The sequence below is a fragment of the Emys orbicularis genome, chromosome 5 (assembly GCF_028017835.1).
Source record: "Emys orbicularis isolate rEmyOrb1 chromosome 5, rEmyOrb1.hap1, whole genome shotgun sequence".
Taxonomy (NCBI): Eukaryota; Metazoa; Chordata; order Testudines; family Emydidae; genus Emys; species Emys orbicularis.
In genome coordinates, this window is record NC_088687.1 from 3,738,877 (window position 1) to 3,751,617 (window position 12,741).

The window sequence follows — 12,741 nt, forward strand, 5'->3', positions numbered from 1 at the left end:
TGCAAGCCAACTGTGCTTCAGCTGCGAATCCTGTGTTGCTCACTAGGGAGGGTGAGCTAGCTGGTCCCAGGCTCAGCTGCTAACTCTAATTCTGGACAATACGTGTGCACTTTACAAATTGTAGGAGATAAAACAGGCCGTTTGAGCTCTAGGTGCAGTTTAATTAGATCTGAGGGTACGTCTACACTATGAAATTAGGTCAATTTTATACAGTCGATTGTGTATGTCCACACTAAGCGCATTAAGTCGGTGGAGTGCGTCCTCACTACCGTGGCTAGCATCGACCTACGGAGCAGTGCACTGTGGGTAGCTATCCCACAGTTCCCGCAGTGTCCGCCGCCCATTGGAATTCTGGGTTAAACTCCCAATGCCTGATGGGGCAAAAACATTGTCGCCGGTGGTTTTGGGTACATGTCGTCAGTCGCCCCTCCCTCCGTGAAAGCAACGGCAGACAATTGTTTCACGCCAGACACCAGGGCGATTAGAAGAGCACAGCTAGGCGCGCTGCACATCAGAGAGGCTTTGAAAACCAGTTTCATGACTGTCCAGGCTTCGGTATGACAGTTGTGTGTGTTTCTTCTTGATGCAAACCTGCCCCCTTTGTTGATTTTAATTCCCTGTAAGCCAACCACCCTCCCCGCTTCGAAATAAAGTAACTATTGTTTTGAAACCATGCATTCTTTCTTTATTAATTGAAACAAAATGAGATAACGGACAAGGTAGCCCGGGTGGGGTGGGGGAGGAGGGAAGGACAAGGCCACATTGCTTATTGTAGCCACACTAAAAGTCAAACTGTTTGAATGACAGCCTTCTGTTGCCTGGGCCATCCTCTGCAGTGGAGTGGCTGGGTGCTCGGAGCCTCCCCCCACGCGTTCTTGGGCATCTGGGTGAAGAGGCTATGGAACATGGGGAGGAGGGGAGGAGGTTATACAGTGGATGCAGTGGGGATCTGTGCTCTTGTTGGCGTTCCTGCAGCTCCAACAAACGCTTCATCATGTCCGTTTGCTCCCCCAACAGATGCTTCAGCATGTCCGTTTGCTCCCCCATTAGCCTCAGCGTCGCATCCTTCCTCCACTCTTCGTGCTCACTTAATTCTTTCCTGGCCTCTGCCACTGAATTGCCTCCATGCATTAAGCTGTGCCCTATCAGTTTGGGAGGACTGCATGAGCTTGGAAAACATGTCATCACGAGTGTGGTTTTTTTGCCTTCTAATCTGCAATAACCTCAGGGACAGAGATGATAGGGGAGTGTAGAAACATTCTATGATCTACGATTCTGGGGGGATTGCGTGGCCACCTGTGCTGCTGAGTTTGCCACGCTGACCAAACAGGAAATGAAATTAAAAAGTTCCCGGGGCTTTTCCTGTGTACCTGGCTAGTGCATCGGAGTTCAAAGTGCTGTCCAGAGCGGTCACAATGGAGCACTCTGGGATAACTCCCGGAGGCCAATACCATCAATTTGCATCTGCACTACCCCAAATTCGACCCAGCAAAGTCGATTTTAGTGCTACTCCCCTCGCCGGGGAGGAGTACAGAGGTCGATTTTAAGAGCCCTTTAGGTCGACGGAATGGGGTTGATTGTGTGGACGCATTCATTTTTAAATTGACCTAGTGCGGCTAAATTTGACCTAACCCCATAGAGTAGACCAGGCCTGAGCAAATAATTGATTCTTCATTTGGGGGCTGACTGAAAAATCTGGAAAAACATGTGGTGTGAACCAAAAATGATTTTTTTCCCATTTTTTCTCAACAAAACAAAAAAATAAAGGAAAAATTATTGTTTTGGTTCCTAAAGCCTCATTTTTTCAACCCAAAATAATTTTTATTTCAGTTTTTGTTTTATTTCTGGTAGTTTTAAGGTGTTTTCTTTTTTGTTGTTGTTGTTCTGAAAAATGAGGTAAATTTCTAATTGAAATATCATTTCAAAATGAAAAGTCGGAATATTTCATTTCAAAATGGCCAAAACAAAGTTTCAACTTTTTCAACAAATAAAATTCACTTTCAGCCAAAACTATTTGCTAAATTCAGCCTGAGTTCACACATTGTTTTGGTGTTCTAAAAAAAAGCATTTTTCAGAAAATTTACTGTTTTCCAAAAAAAATTCACCCAGCTGTAATTTTAATTACTAAACTGGAGATTTTTTAGAATTTTGAGGCTATATGCTATTCAGAGAGGCACTTCACACATTCACTATAGAATGTGTACTGGGTTTTGATGTAGTATAATCATTTGCAGGAACACAGCTTTGCATTTGCATGTGACCTCCAGAAGAAGACAGAGGAGTGTCCATGTACCAGCAACGCAAATAAAGGTGAGCAATCCTTTTCATGTTCTCTCCATGGGTACTAATGCGGAGAGTGGACTAGATGATACATCTGAGGGAAGGGAGCAGAAGGAGACTCCACCGACTAAAAGGCATGAGATGCACTGTCCTAGGGATGGGCGTTCCACGACCACTGCTCCCAAGAGAAGGAGGCGGGTGGTGGTGATCGGGGACTCCCTCCTCAGGGGGACTGAGTCATCTATCTGCCGCCCCGACCAGGAAAACCGAGAGGTCTGCTGCTTGCAAAGAGCTAGGATTCACGATGTGACGGAGAGACTGCTGAGATTCATCAAGCACTCGGATCGCTAACCCTTCCTGCTTCTCCATGTGGGCACCAATGATACTGTCAAGAATGACCTTGAGAGGATCACTGCAGACTACGTTGCAGTGGGAAGAAGGATAAAGGAGTTTGAGGCGCAAGTGGTGTTGTCGTCTATCCTCCCTGTGGAAGGAAAAGGCCTGGGTAGAGTCCGTCGAATTGTGGAAGTCAACGAATGGCTACGCAGGTGGTGTCGGAGAGAAGGCTTTGGATTCTTCGACTATGGGATGGTGTTCCAAGGAGGAGGAGTGCTGGGCACAGACGGGCTCCACCTAACGAAGAGAGGGAAGAGCATCTTCGCAAGCAGGCTGACTAACCTAGTGAGGAGGGCTTTAAACTAGGTTCTCCGGGGGAAGGAGACCAAAGCCCTGAGGTAAGTGGGGAAATGGGATACCAGGAGGAAGCACGAGCAGGAGAGGACAAGAGGGGAGGACTCCTGTCTCAGACTGAGAAAATGGGACAATCAGCGAGTTATCTAAAGTGCCTATACACAAATGCAAGAAGCCTGGGAAACAAGCAGGGAGAACTGGAAGTCCTGGCACAGTCAAGGAACTATGATGTCATTGGAATAACAGAGACTTGGTGGGATAACTCACATGACTGGAGTACTGTCATGGATGGATATAAACTGTTCAGGAAGGACAGGTGGGGGAGAAAAGGTGGGGGAATTGCGTTGTATGTAAGAGAGGAGTATGACTGCTCAGAGCTCCGGTATGAAACTGCAGAAAAACCTGAGAGTCTCTGGATAAACTTCAGTAGTGTGATGTCGTGGTGGGAGTCTGCTATAGACCACCAGACCAGGGGGATGAGTTGGACAAGGCTTTCTTCCGGCAACTAACAGAAGTTACTAGATCGCAGGCCCTGGTTCTCATGGGAGACTTCAATCGCCCTGATATCTGCTGGGAGAGCAATACAGCGGTGCATAGACAATCCAGGAAGTTTTTCAAAACTGTAGGGGACAATTTCCTGGTGCAAGTGCTGGAGGAACCAACCAGGGGCAGAGCTCTTCTTGACCTGTTGCTCACAAACAGGGAAGAATTAGTAGGGGAAGCAAAAGTGGATGGGAATCAGGGAGGCAGTGATCATGAGATGGTCGAGTTCAGGATCCTGACAAAAGGAAGAAAGGGGAGCAGCAGAATACAGACCCTGGACTTCAGAAAAACAGACTTTGACTCCCTCAGGGAACTGATGGGCAGGATCCCCTGGGAGAATAACATGAGGGGGAAAGGAGTCCAGGAGAGCTGGCTATATTTTAAAAAATCCTTATTGAGGTTGCAGGAAAAAAACATCCCAATGTGTAGAAAAAATAGTAAATATGGCAGGCGACCAGCTTGGCTTAACAGTGAAATCCTTGCTGATCTTAAATACAAAAAAGAAGCTTACAAGAAGTGGAAGATTGGACAAATGACCAGGGAAGAGTATAAAAATATTGCTCAGGCATGCAGAAGTGAAATCAGGAAGGCCAAATCACGCTTGGAGTTGGAGCTAGCAAGAGATGTTAAGAGTAACAAGAAGGGTTTCTTCAGGTATGTTAGCAACAAGAAGAAGGTCAAGGAAAGTGTGGGCCCCTTACTGAATGAGGGAGGCAACCTAGTGACAGAGGATGTGAAAAAGCTAATGTACTCAATGCTTTTTTTGCCTCTGTCTTCACGAACAAGGTCAGCTCCCAGACTACTGCACTGGGCAGCACAGCATGGGGAGGAGGTGACCAGCCCTCTGTGGAGAAAGAAGTGGTTCGGGACTATTTAGAACAGCTGGATGAACACAAGTCCATGGGGCCGGATGCGCTGCATCCGAGGGTGCTAAAGGAGTTGGCGGATGTGATTGCAGAGCCATTGGCCATTATCTTTGCAAACTCATGGTGATCGGGGGAGGTCCCAGATGACTGGAAAAAGGCTAATGTACTGCCCATATTTTTAAAAAGGGAAGAAGGAGGATTCGGGGAACTACAGGCCAGTCAGCCTCACCTCAGTCCCTGGAAAAATCATGGAGCAGGTCCTCAAGGAATCAATTCTGAAGCACTCAGAGCAGAGGAAAGTGATCAGGAAGAATCAGCATGGATTCACCAAGGGCAAGTCATGCCTGACTAACCTAATTGCCTTCTATGACGAGATAACTGGATGAGGGGAAAGCAGTGGACGTGTTATTCCTTGACTTTAGCAAAGCCTTTGATACGGTCTCCCACAGTATTCTTGCCGGCAAGTTAAAGAATAATGGGCTGGATGAATGGACTATAAGGTGGATAGAAAGCTGGCTAGATCGTCGGACTCAACGGGTAGTGATCAATGGCTCCATGTCTAGTTGGCAGCCGGTATCAAGCAGAGTGCCCCAAGGGTCAGTCCTGGGGCCGGTTTTGTTCAATGTCTTCATTAATGATCTAGAGGATGGCGTGGACTGCACCCTCAGCAAGTTTGCAGATGACACTAAACTGGGAGGAGTGGTAGATATGCTGGAGGGTAGGGATAGGATACAGAGGGACCTAGACAAATTAGAGGATTGGGCCAAAAGAAATCTGATGAGGTTGAACAAGGATAAGCGCAGAGTCCTGCACTTAGGACGGAAGAATCCCACACACTGCTACAGACTAGGGACTGAGTGGCTAGGCAGCAGTTCTGCAGAAAAGGACCTAGGTGTTACGGTGGATGAGAAGCTGGATATGAGTCAACACTGTGCCCTTGTTGCCAAGAAGGCTAACGGCATTTTGGGCTGTATAAGGAGGGGCATTGCCAGCAGATCGAGGGATGTGATCATTGGTGAGACCTCATCTGGAGTACTGTGTCCAGTTTTGGGCCCCACACTACAAGAAGGATGTGGAAAAATTGGAAAGAGTCCAGCGGAGGGCAACAAAAATTATTAGGGGGCTGGAGCACATAACTTATGAGGAGAGGCTGAGGGAACTGGGATTGTTTAGTCTGCAGAGGAGAAGAATGAGGGGGGATTTGATAGCAGCCTTCAACTACCTGAAGGGGGGTTCCAGAGAGGATGGATCTAGACTGTTCTCAGTGGTACCAGATGACAGAACAAGGAGTAATGGTCTCAAGTTACAGTGGAGGAGGTTTAGGTTGTATATTAGGAAAAACTTTTTCACTAGGAGGGTGGTGAAGCACTGGAATGGGTTCCCTAGGGAGGCGGTGGAATCTCCTTCCTTAGTGGTTTTTAAGGTCAGGCTTGACAAAGCCCGGGCTGGGATGATTTAGTTGGGGATTGGTCCTGCTTTGAGCAGGGGGTTGGACTACATGACCTCCTAAGGTCTCTTCCAACCCTGATATTCTATGATTCTGTGATTAAAAACAGTTGCATCATTCCCCTATGGAGAATCATAGAATATCAGGGTGAAATCTACATTAGCCTTTTTCCAGTCATCTGGGACCTCCCCCGATCGCCATGAGTTTGCAAAGATAATGGCCAATGGCTCTGCAATCACATCCGCCAACTCCTTTAGCACCCTCGGATGCAGCACATCCGGCCCCATGAACTTTTGCTCGTCCAGCTTTTCTAAATAGTCCCGAACCACTTCTTTCTCCACAGAGAGCTGGTCACCTCCTCCCCATGCTGTGCTGCCCAGTGCAGTAGTCTGGGAGCTGACCTTGTTCATGAAGACAAAGGCAAAAAAAGCATTGAGTACATTAGCTTGTTCACATCCTCTGTCACTAGGTTACCTCCCCCATTCAGTAAGGGGCCCACATTTTCCTTGACTTTCTTCTTGTTGCTAACATACCTGAAGAAACCCTTCTTGTTACTCTTAACATCTCTTGCTAGCTCCAACTCCAAGCGTGATTTGGCCTTCCTGATTTCACTTCTGCATGCCTGAGCAATATTTTTATACTCTTCCCTGGTCATTTGTCCAATCTTCCACTTCTTGTAAGCTTCTTTTTTGTGTTTAAGATCAGCAAAGATTTCACTGTTAAGCCAAGCTGGTCGCCTGCCATATTTACTATTCTTTCTACACATCGGGATGGTTTGTTACTGTGCTCTCAATAAGGCTTCTTTAAAATACAGCCAGCTCTCCTGGACTCCTTTCCCTCTCATGTTATTCTCCCAGGGGATCCTGCCCATCAGTTCCCTGAGAGTGTCAAAGTCTGCTTTTCTGAACTAAATTAAGAATCCCATACCCTTTGGGCTTCATCCCAGCTTTTCCCCAGCAGAATCCAATGTGATGAACCCAAAGGTCAAAAATCTGCTGCACGTGGGTGTGGGCTGGTTGGCTGATGCGACACTGTCTCCTTTGGTCAGATAGAGCATTGCACCAAGTTCTCAGTCTGGCGGGGCAGTCAGTCAGCTCCGCTTGCCTGAGTCTCTCCGATAGTCCCATTCTGGGCCAAGAAGAGTGTTCGTCTCAGTCCCACTGGGGTATGTGGGGTTTCCCCTTCTACTTGGTGGGGTCAGCTGGTCCTGATGCTCAGGGATCTGGAAACCTGTTTGGTCCTTAAGTCTCTGAGGGGTTGATAGGGGAGCCCAGGCCTGCCCACTCCACTGGCTTCCAACTCAGGGCCCTTCAACCAGGCAGATGCAATCAGGCCCCCAACAACTCCTCCTGCTGGGCCCTGTGCTCCTTCCTACCTCTCTGGGCTCCAGGGCCTTCTCCAGCCTGTAGATCTAGTCATCCGTGCTCTGGGGCAGCTTTGCACCAGGAGCTGCAGTCCCCAGCCTCCTTGCCTCTCTGGCAGCCACCCTGCCCCTCTGCTTCCCAGATCCTTTATTCTCCCAATGGTGTGGGGCTGCCCATCAGTGCTGGCCAGCAGTTCTTGCGTTCACTCCTTGGTTTCCATGCCAGCGTGGGATATATACCCACCATGACAGTGGGGAAGTTGTGACAGAAGAAAACTGCCACGAACTCCCCTGCTGTGAGAGGAGGCAGCTTCCCAAAATGTGACGGTGTTGGCTGGGAAAGAGGCAAAGCCTCGGGGTCTGGACAATGTGCTGATTCTGCCTTTCAGGATCTTCTGGGAACCTGGCTGGAGACTAGCACTATCCCTTTGGCAGAAAGCCTTGCAGTGTGATTGCTTGTTCTTCCTCCTGCAGTGCAGGGATCCCTGGTGATGAAGGGAGATCTCAGTGCACTCCCTGGGCTAGCTTCAATGAAATCTGCCTCTTGGAGACTCCACATTTTAACACACCTGTGTTGAAACACCACAGCTGCCCCATTCCTGCACTCCCAAATGATGCACTCGCACGTACGTAGGTGCGTACACACTACCCAGCCCTGCCCCCTCCACCATGCACCCCAAAGAATCCTGCAGACCCTGACAAATCCTGTTCATATCCCAAATGCCACTCCTTTGGGAGCTTCATTTAATTTCTTAAATACCCCGGAGCTTTCAACCATTACTTACCCACTTCCTCAACAGGTCAGATCCTTCTCCCTCAGACACTTCCACTTCTTGCCTTTGGCTTTCACATTTGTAGCACAAAACTAAAATAATGCTCAAACAAACCTGGCCTTTTGGCCTGCCTATCTCTCTCCCCCTTAGTTGCAAGAACATGAAGCTGCACCATCGAAGATCTTTTCCACCCATCTGTGGAATAATGTCTTTTTACACCTTGTGTTAGAGATCCTAGGCAGCAGCAGCTCTAAAATTGCTCCACCTTTTCCATTAGCAGGTGCATCATCCCTTCCCTTTGTTTGCTTTCATATGTAATAGAATCCTAGAGCCAGCTCTCCCTTAGCTGACTTCTGACTCCACAATAGAGGCATGCCTGAGAATACAGCACTGGCCTCCTTCAGTTCGTAATTCCGCTGCTCCAGCCATCAAGAGCAATGAGCTTCAGCAGAGATGTGGTGGCATAACACAGCTCCTTTCCTGATCTGAAGCCATCGTCTCTTGCCTTTTGCAGTTCTGCTTTCTATTCACAATAGAGAATTGTACCCATGCTGAGGGCAGAACTCTAGGATGGCTGCCTGTGTCCTCCACACACCTCCCCAAGTGGCCCTCGGCTTTGTGGTGAAACCCAAACCATCTTTAATCATTCTTTTTTAAGAAGCATCTCCAGAGTGGTTGATGCTGTCCAACTTTCCCCCTGACTAGTGTTCAAACCAGAGTTAATCTGGCTCATCTTGTTGCTGGTTGCGTGCTTGCTCTGGGTCACTTCCAGTCAGATACAGAGCACTGTCAATGTATGTGGCATTTTAACAGACACACACCCTGCTTCAAAGAGCTTGCAGTCCCCGACTCAGACAAATGCAATACACAGCACTGCAGTATGGATACAAGACACACAGTGTCATGGTAGGAAGGCTATGCAAAGGAAAGGGGATTAAGACATGATTTAAGGAGAAGAGGGGAAGAAGAAAGCAATTACAAGCACAGGAGAAGACTTTAAAGGAGACACCAAGCAATTGTATGTTCTGTGAGGTTTATTTCCTCTTCCTGAATTGCAGGAGCCTCGAGCATTGAAAAGTGTTGCACTGAATGAGAGCTATGTGTCTGGTAACCTGGATTCTTCAGCAGGGGTATTGGTGTTGCCTAACCTTTTCTCTGGCCTTGGCAAATGCAACCTTGCCCCACATGTATCCATTGGAAATGCTGCTGCAAAGATCATTTTCCTCACTCATAGTTTCCACAAGGTCCCCCTCTCTTTGCATCCCTCCACTGGCTCCGCCCTCTCTAGGTCATCATACATACACTACTTGTCTTCAGTGTCAAGCCTGGCGCTTTACAGCCTGTCCCCATGCTGCTTGTCACCTCTTAATCACTATCAAGAAGTTGACTTTCACCTCCTGTTTTCTCCCATGCAGCCCCTCCAAGGGAGGTGCTCCCTATAAATATCTGCAAAGCCGCCACATTGTCCTCCTTCCACTCCTCTTTACTGTGATCCCTACAAAAAAGTCCACTACCATTAGGCAGCTGGTGTGCTGAGACTGCTGCCTTTCCTGCTAACCAATATCATCACTGTGACGTTGCACTCCATATGCTTTATGAATATGATGTAGCTGGAATATGCTGTATGCAAAAGGTCTCTTGTAAGATATCATTACAAAGGTTATAATCTACTGAATACATTCATACAAATAGGATGAATATATTCAGTATCATTCTTGTATCTGAAGCTATAAATACGAAGTATAACTCTGAGGTCCTATTGTAAATTATGCAAAATGTGGGCCATTAATGGTAGTTTAGAATCTTGATGGCTCCCATTGACTAGGACAATTGACTGTAAATGGCTCTGTTTACCTGCAAGCCTGCCTGTGTATGTGTAGGCCAGCCTCTGGGTAATGAAAAATGAGAACTTATAGTGACGTGTGATCATGTCACCTAATACTGGAATCCATCTTAAATCTGTTGCTTTTCCATTTAGAAGGAGGGGTGGGGATCCAGAGAGACAAAGGATTCCGGCCTTGTGCCAAAGCTATAAAAGGGGGTGGAGTAGAACAAGGTGGGGCCCAGTCATGAGAAAGCCCTGCTTTTCACCTAAGATGCCTGCTGGAACTATCAAGAACTGTACCAGGGGAAAGGATTGGGCCCAGACTAGGAAGGAGTCTAGTCTGTGAAAGAAGCTTATTGGAACATCTCTGAGGGTGAGATTTACCTGTAATACATTTCTTAATGATTTAGGCTTAGTCTTGCGTGTTTTGTTTTATTTTGCTTGGTAACTTACTTTGTTCTGTCTGTTATTACTTGGAACCACTTAAATCCTACTTTTTATACTTAATAAAATCACTTTTGTTGATTAAGTGATTAATACCTGGGGGAGCAAACATCTGTGCATATCTCTCTATCAGTGTTATAGAGGGCGGACAATTTATGAGTTTACCCTCTATAAGCTTTATATAGAGTAAAATGGATTTATTTGGGGTTTGGATCCCATTGGGAACTGGGTGTCTGGATGCTGGAGATAGGTGACCTGTTGAGCAGTTTTTTGGTTAAAGTCTGCAGCTTTGGGGGCGTGGACCAGACCTGGGTCTGTGTTGCAGCAGGCTACCATGTTTGGATCAACAAGGCAGGGTTTTGGAGTCCCAAGCTGGCACGGAAAACAGGCTCAGAGATAAATTCATCACATCAGGTGACAGTAACAAGGGGATCTCTGTGACCGAACCCGTCACAATCACATTGGTACGTTGTGCTGCCTGTGTCTGTCTGTATCCATTGGTTGTCTCTTGTTTTGTAAAGTTCATGTACAGCACCTAGCACAGTGGGGCCCTGATCCAAGGTAGACACAGCCACATAACAGCTGATATAATTTGTAATAACCTTACCCATGGCTGGTAAGACACTGGGAGAGGAGATGAAGGAACCCACATGTACCAAAGCCAAATTTAACAACTAGAAGTGATGTTATCTGCAGTCCTTTTCCATCACTGCATTTATTGTTGATGGTGTATTTTGCCAGCTGGCAGCACTATTAATTAGCTAATTCCATTGTTTCTGATCACTTGTACGTGTTATGCTCATAAGATCCATAGGTGCTGCTGTGTGTACATGCAAAATTTGCACACAAAACCACTGCTCTGCACATAGATTTGCAAATATTGAGCTAGATTCTGATAATCTTACACTGAGTAGAACCTTACTCAAAAGCACTATTATCATATTATCAGTCTGGCCCTATATTTGTGTCTTTGTGCAATGCATTGAAGTCAGTGGAATACTCATGAAGTACAGTACGATGCATTGCAAGTAAGGGGATAAGAATCTGGTCCAGAGTTATTGCACAATGACCTGCCCACTTCGTGTGCAAACCCCGTTTGTACACACGTCAAGTTTGCATTGCACACAAAAAAGAAACCCTTTGCAAATTTGGCCAGTGAAATGTTCCTTCTAAAAACAAGACAAGCACCCACCCGGGCAACACAAACTTTTCCTTTGTTTTTCACCTCACTAAGTTTTTGGTACATTTAGAGGGCAGTCTCATTTTGGCTGAAATAAATGAACATTGATCACCATCACAATAATTTTAGTGCAACATAGCTTGCTCCATTCATAAATTCACTTCTACGAAAGGTTCTGTGCTCTTCTTAGACTGGCAACATGTACCAGGTGTTCATTTATGCTAACTGGGAATAATTAGTCTAGGTCTCCATTCCACCGTTGGAATTACATATTTGGATACCTCTACTTTGATTTCAGAGAGGGATGTATATGGTGGACAGGCCCCTGTACTGGCCCCACTCATAACCCGTACTTCATATTGTTTCAGAGAAAGACCCATTTCAAAGAACTTCACAAAGGGCCAAACCAGGGGTCGGCAACCTTTCAGAAGTGGTGTGCCGAGTCTTCATTTATTCACTCTGATTTAAGGTTTTGAGTGCCAGTAGTACATTTTAACGTTTTTAGAAGGTCTCTTTCTATAATTCTATAATACATAACTAAACTATTGTTGTATGTAAAGTAAATAAGGTTTTTAAAATATTTAAGAAGCTTCATTTAAAATTAAATAAAAATGCAGAGCTCCCTGGACCAGTGGCCAGGACCCAGGCAGTGTGAGTGCCACTGAAAATCAGCTTGTGTGCCGCCTTTGGCACCCGTGCCATAGGTTGCCTACCCCTGGCACCAAACAGACATTAAAATCAAAACTCAGGACATGAACATACACCGAAAACTACCAGCAGGTACAAGTTCGGAGTTGAAAGGCTTGTTTTAAAAAAGCACATCCAACAATAACAAGCCTTTTAGCACTAACAAGCTTTATACAGAAAAGGCGAACTCTAACAAGTAGCCCAAGGTGAGCGTCTCTTCAAAAGAAGGGAATTCCTCAGCCTGAGCACACAGCCAGGAAATGTTATTTTTCCTATTGATTTCAGCTTAAGCTGCAGTTCTGCCAGCCGGCACTCAGAGAAAGGTAGAATACTTGACTAAATCACGCTGATGCCCTGAAAGATGTGGCAGATGTATGAAGGTTCTGAGCTGATGAGTTCTAATGGTACAAGGCACGTGGGTACTTGGCAAAGTCCTGGCATGGATTTAAAAACTCAGGGTTTGGGGGAAAGCACAAGTAGTGCATACTTGCTACACAAGCCTCTTAGGCCCTACTTGTAAGTGCTCACATAACCAGGTTTGAGGGATGGGGCTGGGACAGGCTGAGAGAAAGAATAGGGCTGGAGATGATAATCTGCCCTCACCCATATCCACTGGCTATCCACCTTGCAGAGCAGGTGCATA